The following is a 16,485-nucleotide window of genomic DNA, read 5'->3' as shown; positions in this document are numbered from 1 at the left end:
GCCTGGAAACCCTGGTCTGGGCTTCCATGCGTTGCCTGTGGACGGTGGGAGCGGACCCCAAGCTCGAAGAGCCCCCGCTCGGCTCAGTGGCGGCTCACACCCGCCTCTGCTGCGGCCGAGGGTGGTCCGAGGGCTCTGGGCAGCAGCTCGGCTCCGGGCGCCCCTGCCCCTGAGCCTGGTGGAGTGTGAGTGTTACTGCAGCGGTGGGGCTGGCGTGCTCGCACGTTCCCCTGCGCTGCTGCGGGAGGAGATGCGGGAGATCGCCGGGACCTGGGAATACCTGCGCTTGGAACAACCGCCCCTGTGCCCTGGAGGCCGCGCTGCTGCAGCCCGCAGCTGAAACTTGACCTGGAAGCGTTCTCAGCTCCGAGGTCGGGTTTCCTCTCAAATCCCAGCCCGTGAGGAGGAGCGTGAGCGCAGGGATTGGGTTTTCCTGGGAGCCCTGAGCGTGGCTCTTGCAGTGCTTTTCCTTTGGGGCTGGGGCTGTCGCTATGGGCTCTGTGAGAGCAGTGGGGAAGGGGACAGGGGCTGCTTGCTCTAGGGCTGGTGTTGGTGAGGTTAGAAAGGGGTATCGGTGCAAAATGCGTTGGGAAGGGTTGAATGTGCATGGGAAGGTTCTTTGGAATGGCAGCAGGAGCACACAATAATGCTGCCACGAGCTTGTTTTCATCGTGGTAATACCCATAAGGGTCTGACCTGATGGAAACGACTGAGAAGGAAGCAAAGCCTTGGCAGGACGTCCCGTGCAGTGTGTGGCAGAGCTCCCTGGTCACCGGAGGGGAGTGTGGCCCGTGCTGGCAGCCCCTGCCAGAGCTGAGCTCTCCTGTTTGGATGTGCCCAGGCAGTGTTCACATAGAGCCACAGATCCCTGCAAGCCCTGACCCCGTACCGCAGCTCCTACAGGAAAGCTGGTTTGTGTTCCCTTTCCCTATACAAGCAGGGACTGCTTTGGTGGCTATTCCCACATGGAAGGACCGGGGTTTTTAGGTGTCCTGGAGCAGAGGCTGTGCCTCCTCCCATAGAGGAGGGCATGTGCTGTGTGTGCCTGGCATATCGTGCTGACACAGGACACTGTGCTTTACATATAACTGCATTTCACACGCTGGATGTGGGTCAGCAGTGTTGGGATGCAAAGGAAAGGGAATGTTAATGATCCTAAAGGGCAGGAGGCCTGTATTCATCATTGTCTGTGCTGGAACTGCTGGAATAGGGGAGGGAACAGTCAACAATTTACGTATTAACCGAGCTGGCAATTTACATTCAGTCCCTGGCAATGCAGAGTTGGAGCCTTGTGCTCCGAGAGCTGCTCTGGTGGCTGGGCAGCAACTGGAGCTGCTTCCCCAACTGGGGGTGATGAATGGACTGGGCACCTGCAGGACATCTCCTGCAGCTCTGCTTTCTGTTCCTGCCTCTGCCCCCCTTTGTCTCGGCATCTTCCACAAGAAACTGTTCCTAGATTGAAAAACCAAGTGACCCAAACGGGCTGTTTTCCACCCAAATTCCATGTCTAAATCATCCTTGCAATCCCAGCTCTGTGCTGGAGCTGGTTTTCATGCCATGTTTGTCATAAGGGTTGGTCGACAGAGGAGTTCACCGACGCGCTGTGGAGCACATACCTTGTGTCCTGTGTTCTTTGGATGTTGTGTCTCAGACTTGAGGAGCTGTCTCTGCTTTGCTGGGAGAGGGTGTTCCCTTCGCTGGCAGAGCTGGCCCAGCTTCTCTGCTTTGTCTTCGGGTGAGCTGGAGTCATCAGCAAAGTCTGCACTGGCATTGTTGGAGGTGGGCGCTGTGGCACTTCAGGCAGGTACAAATGCTCCTGGTAGAGCTGTGGGGAGTCAGGCTTTGCTGCTCCAGAAGGAATGAGGCTCCGTTCGGCACATGTTGGTGCCTGGGTGCCGGCGGCTGCTCTGCCCATCTCCGCCACGCAGCAGCACGGCTCTGGAACGGGCACAGCTCACCCCTGGGGAGCTCCGTGCTGGTCCGACGGGTCGGTTCCCATCGCGAGGGGTTGGTCAGTGCTGGTTTCGTAAGGAACACACATCCCCGGTCTTAATCCTTCTGTTCTCCAGCGTGCGCTGGTGCCGGTCCTGCTCCCTGTTTCTCTTGGCTGTACAAAAGGCTGGTGCCTCTTTGCTTGGAAGGTGTCCTGCGAGGGTTTTGGGAATGCTGTGGAGGGCTATGAGGGCTTCCAGGGCCTGTGTTCTCCTTTGCCTTCAAAGGAGGGCTCTCCCTAGCAGGCAGCCAGGAAACAGCAGTATGTTGCTGGGAGACTGGGCTCCTTGGGTGCTGGAGGCTCCCCGAGCAGCCGCTGAACTCCTTTGTCCCCATGTCCTCTGCCTGGGCCCTGTGTCACTTGTGCCATTGCCGTGGCAATGTGCTGCCCAGCAGCTTGCTCCTTCTCGCTGCCTCAGGACCATTGTGTAATGGCTCTGTGCTTCCCGCCCGCAAAGTGAAGCTTTAGGAAGTTGCTCCGGTGCTGCAGCAGAGCAGAAGGTGCAGTTTGTGGTGGAAGTGCTCCCCAGCTGAAGGGATCCTCGTGTGAGTTGTCACTTCCCCCCGTGAGCGTGCTGGCTGCTGTTGTCTGTCAGTCCCATCGCCTGTGTGGCACAAGCGAGGAGCCGCCGTCAGCAGAAGGAGCACGAGGAAGGGTTAAAGTGACTCAAGTGTCTCCCTTTGGAGCTCGCAGGGTTTAAGCAGAGCAACTTGGAACTGCTCTAGTTAAGCCATTGTAGTGTTTGGTACAGATGGGGCCTTTCTGCTGATCCCAGGCCAGGGGTTTAATATGCTGCATTAACACTTAAATGAAGAAACCACCGGCGGCTGATTCATTACTAGTCATTATGTGTCTTTTTCTAGTAACTCTGACCCAAGTGTCTCTAGTTGAGGCTAAACCTCGCCCTCGCTGCTAAATGGCCATCAAAGGGGTTCCATAAAAAGGGAATTATGTGGCTTCAGCCAAGTTTCAAAGTAGTCGAATCATCCGAACCCACACAAACAAACTCCCACAGCCAGGGGAGCTGAGAATAGCGCAGTGCCTGCCTGCGTGTGCCCCGCTCTGCCCCTCGGCGCTGGGCAGAGACCTCCAGGCTGGATCCCATCCTGCTGCGAGCCCCAGGGCACCAGTCCTTGCTGGATGTTACCTGCGAGTGCTTCGGTCCTGCAGTGTCCTGCTCACGCTGGATGGTTCCTCTTGCTCCTGCTCATCCTGGTGGCCTCTGCATCAGCGCTGGGGCTGATGACCAGCCTGGGCAGCTGCAGTTTGGGTGCTCACAGCGGAGAACGGGAGGAGGAGGAGGCTTGTCCGGAGGGTGGTTCAGCACACCCTCAGCCGGGGCAGCTGGGCCATGGAGTGAAGCCTGGCGTGCCCAGCTTCCCAAAGCCTCACAGCAGCAGCCTGTGTGCCCTTACTTACTGCCTCAGCCTGGGGCTGGATGGAGCGAGTGGCCCAAGGGTTGGTGGTGTCACGCAGAGGACTCAAAGGTGGAGAGTGCCCTTGGGGGGAGTTCTGAGTGGGGTGGGCTGGGGAAGGGGTTTCAGGGCTGTGAACGTGCACGTGGGTTTCTGCAGCAGGAGGGAAGGCAGCTTTTGGTCAGGGCTTTCCTTACCGACACGAGTCTCTCTCAGCCTGTTGGACTTTGTGCTCCATCTCTTCCTGGCGAGCCTCTTCCCCTGCAGGGAATGTGAGTGCAGGAATACCTGTGTAACGTGGACAGAGGGGTAACAGTGACGAGGGTGTGAAAACCATGGCCATGGATTGCACTGTGAGGCAAAGGGGTCTGCTCTCGTTTAGCCCGAAGTGAATTTGTGAGGCTTTCTGCCTGCATTGCACCCATGGGGTAGTTCCAGCTGTGGTTCTGGCCCCTCTCAGGGCTCAGTGTCAGAAGCCCTGAGGCTTCTCACTGCTGGGTGAGGGCAGCTGGATGGAGGCTTCACCTAAAAACTAATTGTAGCATTTCCCAACATCTAAGGCTTCTTAATGGAAGGAGTAAGTTGACACGTTGTATGTGATTGTGTGTGAAGTCCCATCAGATAACAGAACTGCAGCCCTGATCCTGATGGGAAGCTGGTTCCCATCCCTGGGATGGAAGGATACGGTCTGCTCAGTTCTTGTGCTGCTCTCTCAGTGTGCAGCGGTGCTGGTGTGCAGGGCACTGTGTGTGCCTGTGTGCAAGGCATGGGTGTGCTGGGATCTGTGCAGGAAGAGGCACTGGTCTCTAACCTGCCCATAGATAGGAATTAGGGTTTCTTTTTGCTGAGCGCCGTGCTGGTGTGACCGTGTGTCAGTGGCAGCTCAGCAGCAGCTGAAGATGAAAAGCTTTGCTCTTCCCATTTAGTCTTTGCTCTCCAGATGTGCTGATAGGAAACCCTTGGCTGTAATCTCCCGAGTGGCTCTGTCAGGGTTATCAGCCAGCCCCGAGTGCCAGCGATGGGCTCCCGGCAGCAGCACGGGTCACTGTGGTGGTTGTACAGCAGAGCTGGAACGACTCTTCCTTCGCACACCTCAGCCTGGCATGAAGCAAAGAGAGCTGGTACCAGCAGCCGTGGAGGAGCATGTTCCTGGCTGCACAAAGCCCCTCTGTGCTCGTGCATCTCCAGCGTGTGACACAGGGAGATGGTTGTCAGCGATGCTGCAACTGTTTGTTTTCAAGCTCCTGCTCGTTGGAAACCAATTGAAGTCTTTCTGCTTCGTCCTCTGCAAGGATCTGAATATTTGCCTTCTAGGGAGGTGCTTTTTCACCTGAGCTGCTTTGGGAAGTGTCAGATGTGAAACCCAAAGACTTGTCCTTTCTGCTGGTGAGCTCAGCTGCCTTCTGGTAGAACCCAAACACAGAGCTGGTGCTGGGTGCACTGCAGTGGGGTGCTGGGTGCCCTGCCTCGATGCTGGGGCTCATGGGGAAGCCTGTGCTTAGTCAGAGCAAGATGTGAACAGCTTTTCATCCCATCACCCAGTAAAAAGACAGGCAAAGGCTGACTAGAGGTGGTTTCCACTCAGGCTCTTTGCAGTTTGAGTCACTTGCTGGGCAATGTGGCCTCGAGCTCCACTTCCCAGTGCCTGTGTGTGTGTGTGTTGGTCCCAGCTTGGTAGCACATACAAACCCAGATCGTTGCTGTCACCATTGTGACAGCTGGATGTGAAGCTGGCTGCTCCTTCATGGGAGCCCACAGGAGATGGTGGTTCAGGAACTGCAGTGTGGGATTTGAGCCTTGCACTGCTGCTTTCAGGACAAGGGCGGGCTGCGGCCTCTGATCAGGAGGGTCAGTAAAGGGTGCCATTCCTCTTGGTAAGACCTGGCAGCCCTGGAGGCGGGTGTGTGGCTGTCCCGGGGGCTGGCAGGGCTGAGGGGTTCGCTGTGCCTCGCTGCCTGCAGGAGGATGGGGGGGCAGCTCTCAGCACTGCTTTGTGGGGAGCAGCAGGTCCAACACTCGCCTTTGCTTTGAGCATGTCAGTGCTCTGTGCTGCAGGTCAGGGCTTACAGCAGTCCTGCACCTTGCCTGTCCTTGCAGGAGGGGAAGCTGGTGGGAGTGTGTGACAGCAGGGCTCCAGGGTTGGCTTCCAGCTTGTCCCCACGCTGGCATTATTGGTGCCATCAGAACGGGGACAGGCGCGTGGCTTTGCCTGCTAGAGGGGCATCTTGGGAGGATGATCGAATACCTTGAACTGGGGCTTAATTTAAAGGCAGGCGGGGTTCGGATGCAAGATAAGCTCTTGCATGTCCTGAGAAGGCAGGAATGGGGGACCCAAGTCATGCTGGTAGAGATGAGGGAGAGGGATTTTGTGTGGTGGAAGTTTAAAGCTGCTTTGAGAGATGCTGTTGGCAGGGACCAGCGGTTGGCCGGCCCTGCTCTTCCCCCGGGTGGGTGCTGGTGTGGCTCCTGTCCCCATCGCCGCCAGCAGCCCGGTGCGGAGCAGCAGAGGTTTGTAGTGCAGCAGGAAATCAGTGGGAAAACCAAATGTGTCAGAGCTTTCACCATGGCAACCCAGCCCTGCTCGCAGCACGGGGAGACAAAAGCAGGTCAGGTCTGCATGGAGCGAGGGGGGGCCTGCTCCAGGCTCTCCCAAACCTGCCCCTTCGTTCCAGGGAGCAGCAGCTGCCTTCCCTGGGAAGGGCTGGTGAGGTGATGATGGACTCTGGGACTTGGCACAGGGGACTGGAAATGGGTTCTGCTGCTCTTGTTCTTGCTGCAGCAGTGCGAGACTCGCTATTCAGAGCCTGCAGTGGATGGGAATGTTTTATCAACTCCAAACAGCCACTCACATTGTTTACCTTGCCCTGAGCACTGCATGGGCACAGCAGAGAGCAGTTGTAACCCTGCCCTGTTCCACAGAGCCCCCTTTACTTGCTTAATTCCTGGGCTCTTTCTCTTGCATTTGTACCCAGGCTGCGCTAGCTCCACATCCTGTTCTGATGGCACATCATCAGTTTGTTCTTCTGCCGTCTCATTCCGTGTTCCAGCACATCGAGCTCTTCAGTGAGGTCAGCAAGAAAAGGGTTGAGCAGCACAACAGCAGCAGTGACACACGGAAAAGCTGTTCCTGTGTCCCTGCCAGTGTCTCAACGCAACTCGTGCCTGGGTGGGGGTTCAGCATGTTTCAGAGCCTGCAGCAGGTTTCAGACCATGCTGCTGCTCTGGAGTTGTTCTCCCGTCGTTGAGCGGGATATTAAAAGGTTTCTGGTTTACAGTTACAGGCCGGAGGAGCATCGACATTGATACAGCAATTACTGCTGGGCTCGTCACGGGTTGTGGCTCTCACATGCTTCAGGAGGCACAAGTGGCAGTGGCTGGAGGAGCGCCACCAGCCACGGGCTCGCAGCCAGGCCCTTCACAACTGCCATGAGAGCAAGAATATGCTCCAGAACTTGCTTATTCCTGTCGTCTTCTCTTTGAATCTGGCCTTGCTCTGGCAGCTGAAGTGGGCTTTGTCTCTGTGTAGTGTTGTGTTTTACCACTCTGCTTTACTGTTCCTGCTTCTAGTCTCCTGGCTTTGGCTTGCCTCTGCTGCTGTAGGTACCAGGCTTCCCCCAGACATGGCTTGGAGTTGCAGTCAACACATACCCATCTCTTCCAGCAGTGGTGAGGAGCAGTGCCATGCCTGGAGCAGCCTGGCAGAACCAACATGCAGCAGTGACCAGGCCTGGCCATCCCGGCCCTCCCTCCGTAGGGAAACGCTGCTTCCTGGTGGATTTGCATGCGGAGCCCGGAGTCAGCACTTTGGGCTTGGTGTGGTAGGGTGCCCTGGCTTGTTCGGGTGAGTCATCATTCAAATAGTCACCAAGCAAACGTGCTTGTCCAAACAGGAGCTGAGCACAGCACCCATCCGGCGGCTGCAGAGCAAGGTACGGCGCTGAGGTAAACAGCACAGCACCTCTCGCTTCGCACATGGGGGGCTGCAAAGCTGCAAACCTGGTGCATGGTCCGTGTGGACAAAGCTTGTTTCCTGGGTTCCGAGCTCGGATCCTGCGGGTTGGAGGGAAGAGGGATTGTGTTTTCCTGCTGGGACCCAGAACAAAGGCTGCTCTGCAGGGTCTCCTCTGCTGCCTCTCTCATGCAGGTGGAAACCTCAGCTCTGCCGAGTCGAGTGGTGGAGTTCAGTGCTGGGGATGCTCCAGTTGTGGGTTAGAACAGGAACATCAGCTCCCCGTTAAAATGAGGAAGAAGATTGCTCTTTATCTTTCGCTTTTTCTTCTGTTAAATGTGTTGCGTGATCTCAAACAGCAGTTCCCATCTTCTGTAGGGTTCGATCCTCTGGTTCCACATGCCTTTGTGCAGAAGAGGGTGCAGGTGGCTCTGCACGAATGACGTGTTGGTAGGAGGTTGGTTTGCACCGAGCTGGCTGTTCAGCATGGAGTTCTTGGCCTGGACCAGTTCCTGGTGTGAGTAAGGAGTGTTTGTTGTGTGCCTGCAGTGAGTCACCTGAGGCAGCGGTGCTCAGCCACATGGACCTGCACAGAGCAGGTCCCCATGGGGGCAGCTCCCTCAGCCTGAGCTGAAGGCCCCCAGGAATCCCTTGCACCCCTGCACTGCCATCTCTGCCCTGCTCTTGCCCTCTTGCCTTTTCTGGGATCCCTCCCCAAAACACCCTCCTGTGCTGCAGAGCTGCTGGCTCTCGTGCTGCTGTTTGTGTTGAGCAGGCATCAACCAGCCACCCATCCTCTGGCCCCAGTGCTGGGCAGAGAGCACCGTTGTGGTGACACTGTTTTGGCTTTGGCTGATGTTTTCCTTTGCAATGGGCTCCTCTGTCCTTGGACTTCACGTGTTTGTCCCTGGCTGCCGGAGGGCAGACACGGCACTAGGGCAGGTGCAGCCGCGGCATGGGGCTGCTGTGCCCTGCTGGGGCTGCCCTGGGCTGCTCAGGCTCAAGGTCAAGGGGGCTGTAGCCGTGTGGCTGGTCACACACTGGGGACATGTGCGTGCTGGTGCTGCCTGGGGGTCCCTGGGCTCGGTGGTACCGCTCTGGGAGGAGGATTCAGCCCTGCTCGTACGCAGAGGAAGAGCCATTGAAGGGAAGGAAGGAACCAGAATTGGCGTGTCCTTGCTGTGTGTGTTGTACTGCAGCCCTGGGTGCTCAGTTTCTGATTGCAGATGCTGTGAGTGTTTGCAAAGAGCTTCTTGGGGAATGAAGGACTCTGGGATCCGTTTAGCTGCTGTTGAGCTGCTGTGTACAAAGTACCTTTTCAGAGCACTGCCAAGCCAGTTCTGTCCAGGGAATGGTGGCGAGGGCCCCTTGGCACGCTTGGGCATCATTCCAGAGTATTCCAGGCTCCTGCACATGTATGAGACTGTTTTAAAAGCAAATAAAGCCTCTCCCGGTGATGGTGCTGCAGCAGTTGTACAAGTCAGGCTCTTGGTGGTTCCCTCCTCCTGTCCTCTCCTGCGATGTGCCTGGATGTGCCCCTCAGATCAATGCCAAACGCAGTGGCTGGAAGGCAGCTTGGCTGATGCCCTCTGCAACCAGCTCGAGATGAGCAGGAGCAGATACAAGATACTCGCTTGCTGTTCAGGCTGGTAGTGCCAGAGAACTATTTAGCACATAGGTGACACTTGTAATCTTTAAAGCACTTCGTAAGCATTGGCTAATCCCCCGGTGCAGCGCGGGGCTGGCACCCGATCCGCCTTCCCTGGAGAGAGCAAACGGCCCGAGGACTCCGGGAAGCTGCAGCACGAGGCTGCGAGAGCCAGGAGAGGGAAAAGCATGTTGTAGGCTCTCGTGGTGTGAGTGTGAACGTGAAAGACCAAGGAGGTAACTTCAGGCGTCAGCACTTTGGTTTCTAGGAGGTGGTTCGGTGCCAGCTTTTGAGTAACTGCTCAGGAGAAGGTGCCTGGTGTAAGAGTGAACTCGTCTGCTGGCATGGGCACAAGTCAGCCTCTGCCTGACTCCCTGATGGTGCTTTCCAGGGCCCCTGGAGTCAGGCTGCCCACATCTCCCTTGGTGCTTTCTGGCTGTCTAGGGCTGTGTGTGTGATACAGGACACGTCGGGAGCCTCGGGGTAGCAGCTATGAGCCATGCTTGGCTGTGGCAAGGGGGTTGCTGGAGCTCTTGGGTTGGTTGTAGAGGCTTGATGCTCTGGGGCACCTCAGAGCTCCTCAGTGAGGTTTGGTTGTCTCTATCTCCTCAAATTGCCAACCAGAAGCCTTGTGTCTTGTAGCCCTGCTTCTGTGAGATGAACTTCATTCAGAAAACACTGGCTTCCTCCTTGATCCCCTTTCTCCCCTTCCCTGCCTTTGGCAGTGAGCTGTGCTGTGCTAAAACCTGGTACTTGGTTACTGGCTGGGGTTAAACCACAACAATTCCAAACCTCCAGAACCTCTGCGTTTTGGGGCTGAAAGCTAATGCTCCCTGAGAGCACTGCTTCACTTCATCCTCCTCTCAAAGAGAAGTAGGTGACTTTGGGGCACATGCTTGGGCTGCAGGACGTGGTTTGCTGTGAGGAGAAACGCTGGATGGTTCCTGCTCTGCAGGAGCTGGAGCCTTCCTTTCTCCAGCACCCTGCTCCCATGGGAAGAGTGTGTCTCCAGGCAGGGCAGGCTCCTGGAGCACTGTGGGCTCATGGCTGTGCCTGTGCGAGCTCCGGTACTGCAGGGGAGTCAGAGAGAGATGGGAATTGCATTCCCTGTGATCCCAGCCACCTCCTGGGGCCTCGGGGCAGGCGTAGTGCAGCCCTGAGTGCCCTGATCAGGGAGGGGATGGTGCTGCTCATGTTGGAACTGGGGTGCTGTGTAGGAAGGAACGTAAGATTTGTATCATCAAAGGCTGGAAGCAAGAGGGAACATGATTTTGTAGCCTGGTGATGAGGGAACTCCCCTGGGAGGGGATAGGAATCAGCCTCCATCTGTGCTCCAGGGACTGTTTATGTATTTTGTGTGGAGAGCTGCTGGATAAAGCACATCTAGAGCTGCTGGCTCATGGAAGCCAGGGAGTTAGAGCACTAATGGGAGGGTGTGCTGGGGTGGCTCAGCGCACTGCACTGCGCTTGCCTGCTCTCTTCAGGCTGTGGTGTTGGGGACAGGGACCTCGCTTATGCACAGCTGAGTGCAAGGTGCTGAGTTACTAAGCACTTACTAATTCACTAAGCACTTACTAATTCACCGCTGCAAGTATTAACCAGCCACAGAACTACCAGTCTTTGCAAGGAGAGAGCTCCCTGTGTGTGTGTGTGGAGACAGCGCAGTGTTAGACAGCTTCCACCAGGAGAAGAGGTCGTTGTCAGGAGCTACGAGGTGACAAAGGACCAGTTCTGTTTAAATCTCGTGATTAAGAACCTTCCTTTCACTTCTAACTCCCTCCTTGGGTATCTCAATTGCTTAATGAGACAGAGGAATATGAAAAGCTGGCAAGGTAGGAAGCATGGCTTCCAGTAAAGCTGAACCCACAGGTTTATCTGAATCTGGGGGGAATCCTGCCATGTGTTTATCAGTAAAGAAACCCAAAGGGGAGGCACGGCTCAGAAGACACAATATCCTTTCGTGTTCTCAGGCATTGGCTTGGAAAAGGTGGAAAAGGTGAGCCAGTTGGTCCCTCTGAGGGCACGGAGCTAACTGCTCGCTTGCTATCAAGAGGAGAAGCTACGAGGGCGTTGTTGCAGGGAACAAGCCTCGTCCTGCAAGGTTTTGTTTAGATAAAAGATACAGAGAACACGGAGCAGTGACCTGCGGTAGTTTGGGAGTGCTGGGGAGCTCCAGGAACCTCCTGGTGAGGCAGGCCGGGAGGTGCTGGGCCGGGGTGGCACCAGTGAGGAACACGTGGATGGTGGAACACTGTGGGGACACAGCACAGGTCCTTGGGCAGAGACTGTCAGCTCGTGTGCGCTCCACATAACCACTTCTGTTGGCCCAGAGACCCTTCAGAACCAAATTCTTTGGGCACGAGGCTGCTGAAGGCAATGTGTGTGCTGGCAGGACCAGAGCATCTTTGGGTCTCTCTGTATTGCATTGCATTGCTTTTCAACAAGCCTGAATGCAGTGAGGAGGGGTTTTAGGAGGAGGGTGCGTGGCATGGAATGGCAATGCAGGGAGCATGGTGGGTGCGAGGGAGTGATCTGCTTGTGTGCTCTTCCCTTGGACATCCTAAGTGTTGTAAAATCAGGTTGGAATGGGTACCACAACTCATTGTGTAACCCCAGCTGGTAAAGAACAGGCCATGTGTAGGACTGCTGGGATGCTTAATCTTTGTAAGTGAATTCCCTTACCCAGCCAGTGCAGGAGCTGTGCTCTGTAGCTGCGTGTCTGCACCTCCTGAGCGTAGCTGTAGAAGCCCAGAGAGGCTTCCTCCTTCCTCCTCAGGTGAGCAGCTGCAGCACTTCAAGAAGCCCCTGTCAGCTCCTGGAGACAGGGGATTGCTTGTCCTGCTTGCACAAGCGTGTGCACCACCGAGTGCATGTCTTTGGGTACAGAGCCGAAAACCTGCCTCGGGCATCATCCAGTGCTGGGACGTGGTCCTGCTGCACAAAGGCTTCTGACACTTGGGTGCTTGAGGTCTTGCTTTGTGCTTTTTGGCTCCTACCTGGTTGTTTTGATGGTAAGTTATTGATGCTGTTGCTCCTTTCTCCACACCTCTGCAGTGCTGTGCAGCTCAGGGATGAGTAATGCTTCTTAAAGGAGTGTTCCTGAACCTTTGATGCTGGATGCGAGCTTGAGCATTTGAATCTCTACATTTTCCATTGCGGGATGACTGTACATTCCTATCAAGTGAATCATTTGACTAACAGACCTTTCCTACAGACCAAAATCCCTCTTCAGACCCTCGGAGCAGAAGGGATCTGGAGCACAAGCCCAGGTGCCTTGTCGAAGGCTCTGTTTGTGTCTTCCAGAGCCGGGTGCTGTGCACAGGCAGGTTGGAGTGCAAGGCTGTCCTTTTCCTCCCGCTACCAAGTGTGCTCAGTTCCCTCACATTCCATTTCAGTGACGTGTGACAGCTTTTTCTTTCTCTTTCCCCAGAGGGCCTGAGCAGAGCTGTTTACCCTCAGCCTCCCCTGCACACACAGGCCAGAGAGACTCCTCAAGCACAGAGGTGACCGTGAGGGGGAAGGAGGGGAGAGCATGACCCAGGAATGAAGCACAGCTCCAGTGTCAGCCCGAGTGGCAGTGCTGTGGCTGTATCCAGGAAGGTCATTCCAGGCTGTTCCACGCGTTTTGCTGATGTGGGTTGTTGGTTTTTCTTGGTTGTTGTCAACGTGCACTCCATGTACACCAGAAAGCTGCTGGCCTGTCTTGCTTGTCCCCAGCAGCTCCCTGGCTGGTTTGCAGTGGTTTCTACATGCACCCATTGTCTCTCACCACAGTGATGTGTGCTGTGGTCTGTGGATGAGCTGTTCCTGCATGGAAAGCTGGGGATGATTGGAGCTGGGCACTGTTTAGATACCTGGTGCCCATGGGTGTCTTTGAGCTTCCCAGCCTGTGGTAGGTGTGTGTGCAGTGACACACAGCATCGTGTTCTGCTCCTCCGGTGGCATCCTGTGTCACCCTGGACCTGGGTTCACCCGTGTTTGGGTGTGAAGCTGTAGCACTTCAGCTGTAACTCCTCTTCATGGGAGCTTTTACCGTTTTGAGCGCTTCCAAGTTATAATGTTGCTGGAACGCCAGGTCTTCCCTTTGCAGCTCCCTGGGATGCACAGGCTGTTCGTGTGGTACGGCAGCGCAGCTGGTTACTTCACAGTCAGGTTTTAGAGCCTGGCCCCCGAGCCCGAGGGCTGCGTGTGGGGATGGGAAGAGGAATGTGGTGGGGAAGGTGTAGCCCGTGGGGATCACCGTCTGCAGAGCCTTGCTGACAGGACGGCCTTGCTCCCTTGCAGCGTTGTGGTCTCTTTAGGAGGTGCACATCCTGGCCCTAGCCCACTGCAGCATCTCGGATGTCACTGCTACTTGTTCTCTAAGACTCTACCACATTCCATAAGCAGGGAAAAGTTCTTGTTTTCCCTGAGGCAGCTGGTGCGTTTAAGGAATTTCTGGTACGTTCTGCAGTAGGAACTCATTTTGTACCTGAATCATGGGAAGTCAAGCTAAAAACACTGAAGCTCCTTTCTGGAGAGATGGACCCGGTTCTCCTGCACCACACGGACCTCAGTGGCTGTGCCAGCTCTGCTCAACTCGTTCCTCTCTTCACTGCCCCAGCTCGAGCTGCAAACAGGGAAAGCCCCTTTGGAGGCACACAGTGAGGCTTGGCTTTCTCCTCACCGCTTGCAGTGGGGAGGTCTGAGCTCTGCCTGCTCACAGGGATCGCACTCAGGTGCTCTCCACGCAGGACAGCAGCATCGCTGTGTTTGCTGATGGAGCTGGAAGGGCTTGGCTTCTGGTAATGGCCCTGGTTCACGTGCTGCAAGGGAGGAGCTGTCAAAGCGGATGGGTGGCAGCAGCGTTGGGTGGCTCTGCTTGAGAAAAGCTTTCCTGGGTTGTTCACGGCTGCTTCTGAATCCCATTGGCCTTGGTGGGGATGGAATGATCTCTGGTAAGGAAAGCAGATAGCACTGTCACAACTTTCACTCTCTAAAGTGAAAGTAACTCTCAAAAGTGACATTTCCAACCACGGGGCCTTGCAAACTCCCTGGGTTATGTGGTTTCTAGCACTGGGGGCAGTGAGGGTTTAGTGCTGCTGGTCCTGCAGTTGGTAAACAAGCTGGTTTGACATCTGTATTTAAAGAGAGGGAGAAACAGCAATCACTTTGGGGGGCAGCGCCTTTCTTTTCTTGCTGGTGTGCTTGAAGTTCATAGAAATCTCCTGTAGCTCCTGGTAATATGTCCCTGGAGAGCAAGGGCATCCCAAATGCCACCGGTGAATGAGCAGGGAGATGGGAAATGTGATCTGCAATCCCTGCGGGCTCGTCCTGCCCCCCCGGTCAAGGGGGGTGGCATTTGTCACCGGGCCTTGCGTAAGGCTCCCCGATGGCACCGATCCCCAGGGGCTGTGGGATGGGTTCAGTATGTGCCCAGCAGAGCTGCGTGGCACTTACGTACAGCTCTGCAGCCCTGGGCGAGGGTTTGGTGTTACCGCACCTCCGCGCAGCTCCGGAGGCACCTTTGTGTTCTTTGAGGAGGTCTTGTCAGGCAGCTCGGATCCCGCCTCGGCAGCCCGTGCGGCTGCTCTTTGGGAGCTGCACATCTGCATCTTGGAGCAATTTACTCCTGCTTGTGTTTAGGGCTACCAGAGCGCCTGTTTGCTCCCACATACGGAGCATGGTTGCAGAGGTAATTGAAACAAATGGAGTGCCACTTCCAATTTCTCAGGCTCCTGGGTCCGGAGCCAAAGCAGTTCTGGTGGCTCCAGCTTGCCCACCCTGCCTCTGTGGGCTCCCACGTGGGCTGCCAAGTTTGCAGAGCACTGTCTGTGGTCCCTGCCCCTCCTGGGGAGCAGGAATCCCTCGGCTGAGAGCAGCTTGTGCTTTGCTGGGGCACGAGCAGGGAAGCTGGGTGCTGCTGGGTCCCATCGCAGAGCGCTGCTTCCCGGTGGCGCGCCTTAGGAAGGGTGGTTTGGTACCAGCAATGCCTGTTCCTGGGCGGTGTATGGACAAGGGGAATCCGCAGGGAATACCCACCTCTGGCTCTGTGAGCTGGGGAGTTACCCGGATACACAGCTCTCTGCTTCCACATGCAGCTCGCTGTGCTGGGAGATGCAGGGGTGCAGGAAGTCAGTAGCTGCATCCCTTTGTTCCTGTGGAAGTAAACAGCCAGCCTGCTGGAAGCACAAGTGCATGTGCTGCTGGGTTCCTGGTGCCGCATCCTGCCCTGCTTGATGTGAGAAATGGGGAATGCCACGAAATGGGAAAACCGCCGGAGTTTGAGGTGGTTGCCCGGGAGGGTGGAAGGGAACAGTACCTGCTGTGCACTGAGGTACCTCCCCAGAGGTGACAGCACTTCCCTACACACGTGGGATGAGCAGCCACCCCTCTTCCCCTCTGTCCTGCTGCTGTGCTCCATGATTCCTGGGTTGTAAGTGCTTGTGCCTGACCCCTCTGCTCAGATAGCCCAAACTGAGGCACTCCAGGCTGTGTTGCAGACCTGTTTTAAGCCCCCTGTAGATGGCTTTACTTGTTTGGGGTTTGTTTCCTCGCAGCCCCTGCACGTATGAAAGAGGCTTTGTCCTGCATCGGGCCCTGAATTCCCGTGTACAAGGGGAGGCATTGAGTGAACTCCGGGCTGTGGCTTTGCTTCCACGTGCCCCTGCTGCCTTCACCTGGATTCAGTGCTCGCCTCTGACTCAGTGTTTACTCTTCAGTGTTTAAACATTCCCTAGAAATTAAATCTTCTAAGCACATTATGCTTCACACCAAGTGCCTGCAGAAGCCCAGTTGTGCAATGCCTACGCTCGTGTATTGGCTGCTGTCTTACTCCCTCAGAACAGGATTTACGGTGGCAAAGCAAAGCAGCAGCCACAATTAGAATTTGGGTACTACAACACTACGTCTGCTTTCAAAATAGCCGTGTCTGTGCTCCAGAAATACCCCTTGTCCCTTGCTGTAACTCGGAGCTGGGGTGCAGCGGTGCTTACTTGGCACACGGTAGTGCTGGGGGCAGGAACCCCCCGATACCTGAGCCCTTGGCTGCTGCCTGTCTCCTGCTGGGGTGTTGGGGGACACAAACACCTTCAGTTTGCTCTGATGGAGCAGTGGTGGTGGGACCATGACACCCATCACTGCTCTGCTTTGTCCCTTTGGCACAGAGTGCCGCCAGCCTGCGGTTAATGGCTGTGCTCGAGTGTTTAGTGTGAAACCCTGGAATTGTCCTCCCTCCTGTGAGGAGCCGCCTTGTGCTTCAGCTTGTGTGGAACTCACGGACCTGACCTCTGCCTTCCCGGTTGCTGTGCCAGCCCAGAGGTGAGGGTGCTGCTCTAGCCTGCCTTTGAAGTAGGTCTTCAGCTCCTGAGAGCGTTATCTGTGGGTTTAAGCCACCCCTGCTGATAAGGGAAATCAGATACTACTGTTGGAAGTAGCTTGTAGGCTTCTGGAGCGTTGTAAATCAGAGCTACACCGAAGTGAAAGGGGGTGCTTTAAAACA

At 55.9% G+C, this 16,485-nt stretch overlaps 1 protein-coding gene across 1 annotated transcript in view; it reads left to right on the top strand.

Annotated features, from left to right (window-relative positions):
* SIK3 (SIK family kinase 3) overlaps positions 1–16,485 on the top strand; it is a 59,122-nt gene that overhangs the window by 758 nt on the left and 41,879 nt on the right.

This window comes from Strigops habroptila, chromosome 17 (genome assembly GCF_004027225.2).
Source record: "Strigops habroptila isolate Jane chromosome 17, bStrHab1.2.pri, whole genome shotgun sequence".
Classification (NCBI taxonomy): domain Eukaryota; kingdom Metazoa; phylum Chordata; class Aves; order Psittaciformes; family Psittacidae; genus Strigops; species Strigops habroptila.
The sequence above is the reverse complement of the archived record's forward strand: the minus strand, read 5'-3'. Positions and strand labels throughout refer to the sequence as shown.